Source organism: Oncorhynchus kisutch, linkage group LG11, assembly GCF_002021735.2.
Source record: "Oncorhynchus kisutch isolate 150728-3 linkage group LG11, Okis_V2, whole genome shotgun sequence".
Classification (NCBI taxonomy): domain Eukaryota; kingdom Metazoa; phylum Chordata; class Actinopteri; order Salmoniformes; family Salmonidae; genus Oncorhynchus; species Oncorhynchus kisutch.
In genome coordinates this window covers 25563020-25575279 of record NC_034184.2, presented here as the reverse complement: position 1 = coordinate 25575279, position 12260 = coordinate 25563020, and the positions used below count along the sequence as shown (strand labels likewise).

Sequence of the window (12260 nt, the reverse complement as noted above, 5' to 3'; positions counted from 1 at the left end):
GTCTTTGCTCAACAAATGTGGTTAGATGTTTTCTTCACAGACTCATAACTCATATCTTTGAGACTTCAGAACATACACTATATATTAAAAATATTGGGATCCCATACTCAGTGAAGAGCTCAGTGACTTTCAACGTGGCACCGTCATAGGATGCCACCCTTCCAACAAGTCAATTCGTGAAATTTCTCCCCTGCTAGAGCCGCCCAGGTCAACTGTAAGTGCTGTTATCGTGAAGTGGAAACATCTAGGAGCAACAACGGCTAAGCTGGGAAGTGGTACGCCACACAAGCTCACAGAACGGGACCGCGGAGTGCTGAAGCGCGTAAAAATCATCTGTCCTCGGTTGCAACACTCACTACTGAGTTCCAAACTGCCTCTGGAAAAAACGTCAGCACAAGAACTGTTCGGGAGCTTCACGAAATGGGTTTCCATGGCAGAGCAGTCGCACACATGCCTAAGATCACTTTGCGCAATGTCAAGCATCGGCTGGGGTGGTGTGAAGCTCGCCGCCATTGGACTCTGGAGCAGTGGAAATGCGTTCTCTGGAGTGATGAATCACACTTCACCATCTGGTTGTCCGACGGACTAATCTGAGTTTGGCGGATGCCAAGAGAACGCTACCTGCCCCAATTCATAGTGCCAACTGTAGAGTTTGGTGGAGGAGGAATAATGGTCTGGGGTTAGGCCCCTTAGTTCCAGTGAAGGGAAATCTTAACGCTACAACATACAAAAAATATTCTAGACAATCCTGTGCTTCCAACTTTGTGGCAACAGTTTGTGGAAGGCCCTTTCCCGTTTCAGTATGACAATGCCCTAATACACAAAGCGAGGTCCATACAGAAATAGTTTGTCGAGATCGGTGTGGAAGAACTTGACTGGCCTGCACAGAGCCATGACCTCAACTCCATCAAACACCTTTGGGATGAATTGGAACGCCGACTGTGAGCCAGGTCTAATCAACCAACATTAGTCCCCGAACTCACTAATGTTCTTCAAATCAAATTTTATTAGTCACACGCGCTGAATACAACACTGAAATGCTTACTTACGAGCCCCTAACCAAAAATGCAGTTGAATAAAATACAGATAAGAATAAGAGATAAAAGTAACAAGTAATTAAAGAGCAGCAGTGAAATAACAACTGCGAGACTATATACAGGGGGTACTGATACAGAGTCAATGTGCGCGGGCACCGGTTCTTGTGGCTGAATGGAAGCAAGTCCCCACAGCAATGTTCCAACATCTAGTGGAAAGCCTTCCCAGAAGAGTGGAGACTCTTATAGCAGCAAAGGTGGGACCAACTCCATAATAATGACCATGATTTTGGAATGTGATGTTTCGACGAGCAGGTGTCCACATAATTTTGGTAGTGTAAATGTAATAATGTATTGGTTTTGAGACTTTGTCAGTGCAAGGCATTTTGTGTTGATGGGTAGATTTTTTCATCCTTTTGATATCTGATGTATACTCAGAGTGTGTGGCACAGTTCTGTATGTGTTTCTATGGTGATGGAACTCCTAACAAAGTGTGCCTCTGTTCCCAGTCAGAGCTTGAAACAATGACCTAATAACTTTTGGCAAAAGTTAAAATGTTGTTTTGATTCTGAAAGGGCTGTAGAGTAAGAACCGGGCGTCCATAAACAGTCTGCTTTCTCGTCTTTTATTCTGGCTTATTCACTATTTGCTCAGATGGCTAACGCCGTCCGTGGGTGTCTCTGTCAGTTTGACAAATAGGCTATGCCTACTGTCTGTCTGTTGGTGTTGTCCATGACAGCAAGGCCTTCTCAGGATTACATTCAGGTCGCTTTCTCCTTCCACAGAGCCCATGTATCCTTTTTAATGACCTTTCACCTTTCCCCACTGTGGTAAACGTCCATCTGATCTCACTGTGTAGTCTGTGTCTTTCTTATGTAACAGAGGTAGTGAGCTGGTGATAGGTTACAATCATGAAGAAAGGCAACAACCCACTACCTGAGTGTTGACTGAAAGTCAACTGTCACTCCCAGACTGAAAACTATAGCAGTTTCCTTGTGGCTGTTAGTTTTGAATCGCAGAGCGCTGACAAACAAGGTTCAATAACAGTCAAATACACTTCCAACTCCAGTTCAATCAGCTCAGTCAAACCAGTCAAAGGTTTGGACACACCTACTCATTCAATGTTTTTTCTTTATTTTTGTTTACTATTTTCTACATTGTAGAATAATAGTGAAGACATCAAAACTATGAAATAACACATATGGAATCATGTAGTAACCAAAAAAGTGCTTCTTGAGGTAGTCACCTGGAATGCTTTTCCAACAGTCCTGAAGGAGTTCCCACATATACTGAGCACTTATTGGCTTTTTTTTCCTTCACTCTGCAGTCCAACTCATCCCAAACCATCTCAATTGGGTTAAGGTCAGGTGATTGTGGAGGCCAGGTCATCTGATGCAGCACTCCATCACTCTCCGTCTTGGTCAAATAGCCCTTACACAGCCTGGAGGTGTGTTTTGGGTCATTGTCCTGTTGAAAAACAAATGATACCATCCCATCTGGTTTGCACTTAGTGGGAGTGTATCGCTGCAGAATGCTGTGGTAGCCATGATGGTTAAGTGTGCCTTGAATTCTAAATAAATCACTGACAGTGTCACCAGCAAAGCCCTATCACACCTCCTCCTCCATGCTTCCCGGCGGTTGGAACCAAAAATCTCAAATTTGGACTCCAGACCAAAGGACAAATTTCAACCAGTCTAATGTCCATTGCTATTATTCTACAATGTAGAAAATAGTAAAAATCAACAAAAAGGAGTAGGTGTGTCCAACCTTTTGACTGGTACTGTATGTGTGGTGAATATTCGTTCTCTTTTGTGTTTTCCTGTCCTGCCCCTGAAAAATCTTCATCCAAGATGAATGGACCTTCACACAGCTTTACTTAACCCATGATTAGATATTCTATGGCCTGTTTCCTCATACTTCAGCTTGTAGTAATCATATCACTTTGCCAGCACAGCCATTTCCTCAAGCTGTGATTACTATGAGGGTTCAGTCATAACATTGCCCTTTGCTCCCACTTAAGTCTTCTACTTTATGTTTAAACACTGATGCCCTGAGATAGTAAAGTTTCTACTGAAATATTTATCTTAAGCCCATAGGGAGGGGTGGGAAGGAGGGAAGGCTGAGTTTACTGCTGGAAGTCAATGGAGCTGTTAAGTCATCACAAAGTGTTCATGGACTGATTGTTGCCTTTTTATGGCTCAGTAATGTGGATATAATTTGGTTGGAATCATTCACTTCTGTAGTGGCCATTTTGCTTGTCATATATGACAATTCCAGAAATGATTCCGACTGTTTCAGTCCTTAAGAAAACCTTTTTTTTCTTAAAAAAAAATGAAACACTACATTCATCAACATGATTTGAAAACAGGGTAAATGAAGCAGTATGGTGGATGATGTCTACTGGGATTTTACTTTCATTTATCCAGCTCTTTCACATCAATAAGGAGAGGAAGTCACTCAGATTCTGGAGATGTGCCCTTTGGTGTCTGAGATAAGAAGAACCCAAGGGCAGACCCCAGAGAGAGTCAGGCTGAGATGGGATGACATTGACTGGGATGGAGTATAGAAGTTAATGGCTCCAGTGATTTGAATGCATGTGTTGCTGGCTCCACATCTGTGCTGGTCTCGTAAAGGACTCTTTTCAGTGTCTTTATGGGTCTGTTTTTACTGTTGCTGGCTCCACATCTGTGTCCTCCATGACGGCCACCGACACTCTGCTCGTAAAGACACCCCACACACACACACACGCACACACACACAAGGGTGTGGCAGGGAGTCCTGTAAGCCCAGCAAGGACAAAAAGGCAAAGAAGAGTGTCTGGGAGGATGTGGTAATAAAAATTCACAACAGGCATCCTTCACCATTTATCACTGTGTGTGTGTGTGTCTGTGGGGTGTGTGTGAAAGAGAGAGGGGTTGTAACAACGGTGACATTGTAGAGACATTGGTAAGATTTATGTCGATTTTTATTCAGTCAACATTCATCTGATGATTCACTGAAGCCAGTGGTTAAGTGTCTCTGTGAGTGGGAGGGAGAATCCTTCTAGTGGTTTAAATCAGTCTCCAGGTTCACTGTGACAGGGAGGGAGAGTCTTCTAGTGGTTTCAAATCAAATACAATTTTATTTGTCACATACACATGGTTAGCAGATGTTAATGCGAGTGTAGCGAAATGCTTGTGCTTCTAGTTCCGACAATGCAGTAATAACCAACGAGTAATCTACCCTAACAATTCCACAACTACTACCGTATACACACAAGTGTAAAGGGATAAAGAATATGTACATAAAGATATGTGAATTAGTGATGGTACAGAACGGCATAGGCAAGATGCAGTAGATGGTATATTGTACAGTATACATATGAGATGAGTAATGTAGGGTATATAAACATAAAGTGGCATAGTTTAAAGTGGCTAGTGATACATGTATTACATAAAGATGGCAAGATGCAGTAGATGATATAGAGTTGATATAGCATTGTTTAAAGTGGCTAGTGATACATTTTGTACATCAATTTCCATTATTAATGTGGCTGGAGTTGAGTCAGTATGTTGGCAGCAGCCACTCAATGTTAGTGGTGGCTGTTTAACAGTCTAATGGCCTTGAGATAGAAGCTGTTTTTCAGTCTCTCGGTCGCTGCTTTGATGCACCTGTACTGACCTCGCCTTCTGGATGATAGCGGGGTGAACAGGTAATGGCTCGGGTGGTTGTTGTCCTTGATGATCTTTATGGCCTTCCTGTGACATCGGGTGGTGTAGGTGTCCTGGAGGGCAGGTAGTTTGCCCCCGGTGATGCGTTGTGCAGACCTCACTAACCTCTGGAGAGCCTTGCGGTTGTGGGCGGAGCAGTTGCCGTACCAGGCGGTGATACAGCCCGACAGGATGCTCTCGATTGTGCATCTGTAGAAGTTTGTGAGTGCTTTTGGTGACAAACCAAATTTCTTCAGCCTCCTGAGGTTGAAGAGGCGCTGCTGCGCCTTCTTCACAATGCTGTCTGTGTGGGTGGACCAATTCAGTTTGTCCGTGATGTGTACGCCGAGGAACTTAAAACCTACTACCCTCTCCACTACTGTCCCGTCGATGTGGATAGGGGGGTGCTCCCTCTGCTGTTTCCTGAAGTCCACAATCATCATCTTTGTTTTGTTGACGTTGAGTGTGGGGTTATTTTCCTGACACCACACTCTGAGGGCCCTCACCTCCTCCCTGTAGGCCGTCTCATCGTTGTTGGTAATCAAGCCTACCACTGTAGTGTCGTCCGCAAACTTAATGTTTGAGTTGGAGGCGTGCATGGCCACACAGTCGTGGGTGAACAGGGAGTACAGGAGAGGGCTCAGAACGCACCCTTGTGAGGCTCCAGTGTTGAGGATCAGCGGGGTGGAGATGTTGTTACCTACCCTCACCACCTGGGGGCAGCCCGTCAGAAAGTCCAGTACCCAGTTGCACAGGGCGGGTTCGAGACCCAGGGTCTCGAGCTTGATGACTAGTTTGGAGGGTACTATGGTGTTAAATGCTGAGCTGTAGTCGATGAACAGCATTCTCACATAGGTATTCCTCTTGTCCAGATGGGTTAGGGCAGTGTGCAGTGTGGTTGCGATTGCATCGTTTGTGGACCTATTGGGGCAGTAAACAAATTGGAGTGGGTCTAGGGTGTCAGGTAGGGTGGAGGTGATATGGGCCTTGACTAGTCTCTCAAAGCACTTCATGATGACGGAAGTGAGTGCTACAGGGCGGGAGTCGTTTAGCTCAGTTACCTTAGCTTTCTTGGGAACAGGAACAATGGTGGCCCTCTTGAAGCATGTGGGAACAGCAGACTGGGATAATGATTGATTGAATATGTCCGTAAACACACCAGCCAGCTGGTCTGCGCATGCTCTGAGGACGCGGCTGGGGATGCCGTCTGGGCCTGCAGCCTTGCGAGGGTTAACACGTTTAAATGTTTTACTCACTTCGGCTGCAATGAAGGAGAGCCCGCAGGTTTTGGTAGCGGGCCGTGTCAGTGGCACTGTATTGTCCTCAAAGCGAGCAAAAAAGTCTGTCTGGGAGCAAGACATCCTGGTCCGCGACGGGGCTGGTTTTCTTTTTGTAATCCGTGATTGACTGTAGACCCTGCCACATACCTCTTGTGTCTGAGCCGGTGAATTGCGTCTCTACCTTGTCTCTATACTGACACTTAGCTTGTTTGATTGCCTTGTGGAGGAAATAGCTACACTGTTTGTATTCGGTCATGTTTCCGGTCACCCTCCCTTGGTTAAAAGCAGTGGTTCGCGCAGTGGTTCAGTTTCGCGCGAATGCTGCCATCAATCCACGGTTTTTGGTTTGGGAATGTTTTAATCGTTGCTGTGGGTATAACATCGTCAATGCACTTTCTAATGAACTCGCTCACCGAATCAGCGTATTCGTCAATGTTGTTTTTGGACGCAATGCAGAACATATCCCAATCCACGTGATCGAAGCAGTCTTGAAGCGTGGAATCAGATTGGTCGGACCAGCGTTGAACAGACCTGAGCTTCTTGTTTTAGTCTCTGTCTGTAGGCTGGAAGCAACCAAATGGAGTCGTGGTCAGCTTTTCCGAAAGGAGGGCGGGGGAGGGCCTTATATGCGCCACAGAAGTTAGAATAACCATGTTCCAAGGGTTTTACCAGCCCTGGTAGCACAATCGATATGCTGAAATCAGTCTTTAGGTTCACTGTGACAGGGAGGGAGAGTCCTACTAGTGGTTTAAATCAGTCTCCAGGTTCACTGTGACAGGGAGGGAAAGTCCTTCTAGTGATTTAAATCAGTCTCCAGGTTCACTGTGACAGGGAGGGAGAGTCCTTCTAGTGATTTAAATCAGTCTCCAGGTTCACTGTGACAGGGAGGGAGAGTCCTTCTAGTGATTTAAATCAGTCTCCAGGTTCACTGTGACAGGGAGGGAAAGTCCTTTTAGTGATTTAAATCAGTCTTTAGATTCACTGTGACAGGGAGGGAAAGTCCATCTAGTGATTTAAATCAGTCTCCAGGTCCACTGTGACAGGGAGGGAAAGTCCTTTTAGTGATTTAAATCAGTCTTTAGATTCACTGTGACAGGGAGGGAAAGTCCTTCTAGTTATTTAAATCAGTCTTTAGATTCACTGTGACAGGGAGGGAAAGTCCTTCTAGTGATTTAAATCAGTCTTTAGATTCACTGTGACAGGGAGCAACTCTGTCTGCACCCCAAATGGCACCCTATTCCGTATGTAGTGCAGGACTTTTGAACAGGGCCCTTAGGGCTCTGGTCAAAATGCTTATTGGAAAATATTAGAGACAAGATAAAGAGTCTACACTTACAGACATGGCCTGGGTAGAAGTGTGTGTGTGTGTGTGTTCAGTGCATGCGTGAATGCATGTACTCGGTGTATTCAGTGTGTATCACAAAGTCCACAGAGTGAAGGATCATGGTGGATTTAGCCTAAGTTTCCATTAGATCTAGAATGTGATAGTATAGTGGTATGCAGGGGGGAGCATGAACATGGTCTTGTCAACCATGCTGGGAAACTGCATCATAGTTGACTATTCTTTTTCTTATAGGGAGTAGTGTTCAGTCATTACCTTGGTTTTGAGGCTTTTCCAACTGGAACGGTGGTAGTAGTAGCCTAGCCTCTCCCTACTAGGACTTGGTATACCTATTAGATACCGTATACTGCTCCTGTAATCCGTTTATCATAAAATGTCGGCACAAGGCATAATATTTGCCGATTTTAAATACAAATCAGCCAGATCCTGTTCAGTCTCGGTGAGATATTATGGGACTTGATGGGTGTGGGTCTGTGTGGGCTTGGCAGTAGAGTACTATAGGGATAAATCTCTGTCTATGCAGAGGACGATCAATGCCGAACCAGAGGGAACTGTGTCTGAGTCTTGCGTCTCCTGCCTCAGTAGCTGGTCAGAATGTCTCTGAGGTTAGATGGCACAGGCACACGTTGTTCCACTGATGAGGTACTAGGTAGACGGAAACCTAAAGAACAGCTGTATAGGGCTGTTATTTCACGCGTACGGAATGAGGACCACATCATTAGGATTTGGAGATTAGAAAGGGACAAGAAAGACCGTGTGTGTGCACCTGCATGCATGTGTGCGTGCGTGTCTTTGTGTGTGTGTGTGAGAAAGAGTGACATCAATAGACCATCCAATGATTAGAGTATGAAGTCCACACAGGCAACGGGGCTGACTCCAGACCTGCCAGTATGTCCCTTATTGGTAGTGTAGTAGGTACTACTGACTAACCCAGTGTTATCTCTCCTGTTGTGTAGGCTGTCAGAAGGGGCCTGGCTGTAAGATATGTTTTTAGACCTTTAGGCTGTAATGTAATCACATGCCTAATCTAATGGGACTCATGCGACTGACCCGGTGGGGCTAAAGCAGCAGCATTTGAATAGAATACATGTGACATTTATCAGCCTCGTGATAGGAGAGAGAGAGGCTAGATGGTCTTGTCTGTCAATTTCTTTCAAAATCACAGGAGTATCATTTCAATAAACCTAGCTTGTTTATGTGATATTTTAGATTTTTCTTTCCATGTTTACTCTAGTATGGCAACCTATTTGATGTATGAGAGTAAATATAGCCTAGATAAGATAATTGTGGACATTGCTTGTTTTGATTAGTGGTTGGCCGATTAATCGGCATGGCTGATTTAATTAGGGCTGATTTTAAAGTTTTCCTAACAATCGGTAATCTGCCTTTTTGTGCGCGGATTATGGCCGATCACATTGCAATCCACGAGGAGACTACGTGGCAGGCTGACCACCTGTTACGCGAGTGCAGCAAGGAGCCAAGGTAAGTTGCTAGCTAGCATAAAATGTATCTTATAAAAAAACAATCAATCAATCTTAGCATAATCACTAGTTAACTACACATGGTTGATGATATTCCTAGGTTAACTAGCTTGTCCTGTGTTGCATATAATCAATGCGTTTCCTGTTAATTTATCATCGAATCACAGCCTTCTTCAAGGGGTGATGATTTAACAAAAGCGCATTCGCGAAAAAAAGCACAATCATTGCACAAATGTACCTAACCATAAACATCAATGCCTTTCTTAAAATCATTACACGGAAGTGTTTTTTTATTTTTTAAACCTGCATATTTAGTGAAAAGAAATGCATGTTAGCAGGCAATATTAACTGGAGAAATTGTGTCACTTTAAGTAAAGTACAGTAAAGTACTTTAAGAATATGTTTTAGTTTGTCTACCCCATTTCCACTAACCAAAGCTAATTGTATGGATTGTTTTCCTATTAATAATGTAAAATTAACATCTGTACAGAAAGACTCATGTGAAGGCCAAATTACAGAGGAGGAACTTCTTGATGCAATTAAACCCTTTAAGTCCGGGAAAACTCCAGGGCTGGATGGCACACCAGTGGAAGTATACCAAACTTTTTTTTATACAGTGGGGCAAAGAAGTATTTAGTCAGCCACCAATTGGGCAAGTTCTCCCACTTAAAAAGATGAGAGAGGCCTGTAATTTTCATCATCTAGGTACACTTCAACTATGACAGACAAAATGAGAGAAAAAAATCCAGAAAATCACATTGTAGGATTTTTTATGAATTTATTTGCAAATTATGGTGGAAAATAAGTATTTGGTCAATAACAAAAGTTTATCTCAATACTTTGTTATATACCCTTTGTTGGAAATGACAGAGGTCAAACATTTTCTGTAAGTCTTCACAAGCTTTTCACACACTGTTGCTGGTATTTTGGACCATTCCTCCATGCAGATCTCCTCTAGAGCAGTGATGTTTGGGACTTTCAACTCCCTCCAAAGATTTTCTATGGGGTTGAGATCTGGAGACTGGCTAGGCCACTCCAGGACCTTGAAATGCTTCTTACGAAGCCACTCCTTCGTTACCCAGGCAGTGTGTTTGGGATCATTGTCATGCTGAAAGACCCAGCCACGTTTCATCTTCAATGCCCTTGCTGATGGAAGGAGGTTTTCACTCAAAATCTCACGATACATGGCCCCATTCAATCTTTCCTTTACACGGATCAGTCTTACTGGTCCTTTTGCAGAAAAACAGCCCCAAAGCATGATGTTTCCACCCCCATGCTTCACAGTAGGTATGGTGTTCTTTGGATGCAACTCAGCATTCTTTGTCCTCCAAACACGACGAGTTGAGTTTTTACCAAAAAGTTATATTTTGTTTCATCTGACCATATGACATTCCCCCAATCTTCTTCTGGATCATCCAAATGCTCTCTAGCAAACTTCAAACGGGCCTGGACATGTACTGGCTTAAGCAGGGGGACACGTCTGGCACTGCAGGATTTGAGTCCCTGGCGGCGTAGTGTGTTACTGATGTAGGCTTTGTTACTTTGGTCCCAGCTCTCTGCAGGTCATTCACTAGGTCCCCCTGTGTGGTTCTGGGATTTTTGCTCACCGTTCTTGTGATCATTTTGACCCCACGGGGTGAGATCTTGTGTGGAGCCCCAGATCGAGGGAGATTACCAGTGGTCTTGTATGTCTTCCATTTCCTAATAATTGCTCCCACAGTTGATTTCTTCAAACCAAGCTGCTTACCTATTGCAGATTCAGTCTTCCCAGCCTAGTGCAGGTCTACAATTTTGTTTCTGGTGTCCTTTGACAGCTCTTTGGTCTTGGCCATAGTGGAGTTTGGAGTGTGACTGTTTGAGGTTGTGGACAGGTGTCTTTTATACTGATAACAAGTTCAAACAGGTGCCATTAATACAGCTAACGAGTGGAGCACAGAGGAGCCTCTTTAAGAAGAAGTTACAGGTCTGTGAGAGACAGAAATCTTGCTTGTTTGTAGGTGACCAAATACTTACTTTCCACCATAATTTGCAAATAAATAAATTAAAAATCCTACAATGTGATTTTCTGGATTTTCTTTCTCATTTTGTCTGTCATAGTTGAAGTGTACCTATGATGTAAATTCAGGCCTATCTCATATTTTTAAGTGGGAGAACTTGCACAATTGGTGGCTGACTAAATACTTTTTCGCCCCACTGTATATATAAAAAATGTCAGATTAATCGGTATCGGCGTTGAAAAGTCATGTTCTGTCCACCTCTAGTTTTAATAAGCTATTTTGTACAGTAATACCCTCACAAGTACATACTAGTGATAATCGTTAGTAGCGTGGCAAGGAAACAAAACACGAAGCGGATTTGACTTCTTCAGGAAAGCAGCCCTAATTTTGGAAACAAACATCATTATATTGTCATCCAGAGTCACATTAATTAATTTTTAAGCTACAACACACAATATTTTACATACAGCAGGACCAAAGAGTTAGGTCTGCTTCGTGTTAACATTGTTGCCATGGAAAAAGTATTGTGATACTTAGCTTATTCTAAGTCTAGAATTCTAATATCCCTGTTTCTTCTACCTCCTGTTCTACCCACTAGAACGCCGTTTCTCCTCCTCGTGGCACAGTGTGTCATTGTCATGGTACCCAGAGGGGTATTGATGTGGCGTTTGACAAAGGGTTTAATGTCCGTGTACAGGTGTCTGGTTCCTCATACAGATGTCCTTGCAATCGAGGTAAGATGGATGCTGGCTGTCTGAGTGAGACCAGTCGGAGGGTCATCTGCCTTCATAATCTCTCTCTTTCTTATATATTCCCCTGGAGAGAATTGGGCTACAGCACTGATCTCTATTACTGAGGGGTGGTCACACCTTCTAATGTTAGACTGAATAATAACATTAATCCACCATAGGCAGGTCCAGTCTGCTACTGTGCTGTGTAGGCAGCTTGTGGAGCTTCCCTTTCTAACTGCATTACAACACCTGCCAAGAGGTCTGGACCTTTGTGGTGCAGAACGCAGTGCACTTGCCCTGTTACCTGGTTGCTGGTTCCAAGCCCTGTTCAAGACGATTTGCCACACTTACATCTTAGAAAAACAACGTTTTAGTGTTCTTCCTTCCTCATTATCAATGTTTCCGGGTCATTTCCGTCTTAAATGACCAATCATCACCAACATGTGAAGTTCATAGTAGAATGTTAAATTTGGTGTCAAATGAAAGCTAAGAGTTTTTTAAATTTAAGGCATAAATACATTTTTCAACTATTTTCCATAAAAAAAATTAGGAATAAGCAATTGGATTTCTGGTCAAACAGATGGAAAAACCTGCCAACTAATTTCAACACTTACTGTATATTTAGTTTAGGATTTAAAAAATAATGATATATATTTTAAATTACTTTTTACCCCATTTTCGTGATATCCAATTGGGTAGTTACAGT

At 43.4% G+C, this 12260-nt stretch overlaps 1 protein-coding gene across 1 annotated transcript in view; it reads left to right on the top strand.

Annotated features, from left to right (window-relative positions):
* LOC109899829 (storkhead-box protein 1) overlaps positions 1-12260 on the top strand; it is a 48783-nt gene that overhangs the window by 14789 nt on the left and 21734 nt on the right. The gene's annotated exons all lie outside the window — the stretch shown is intronic.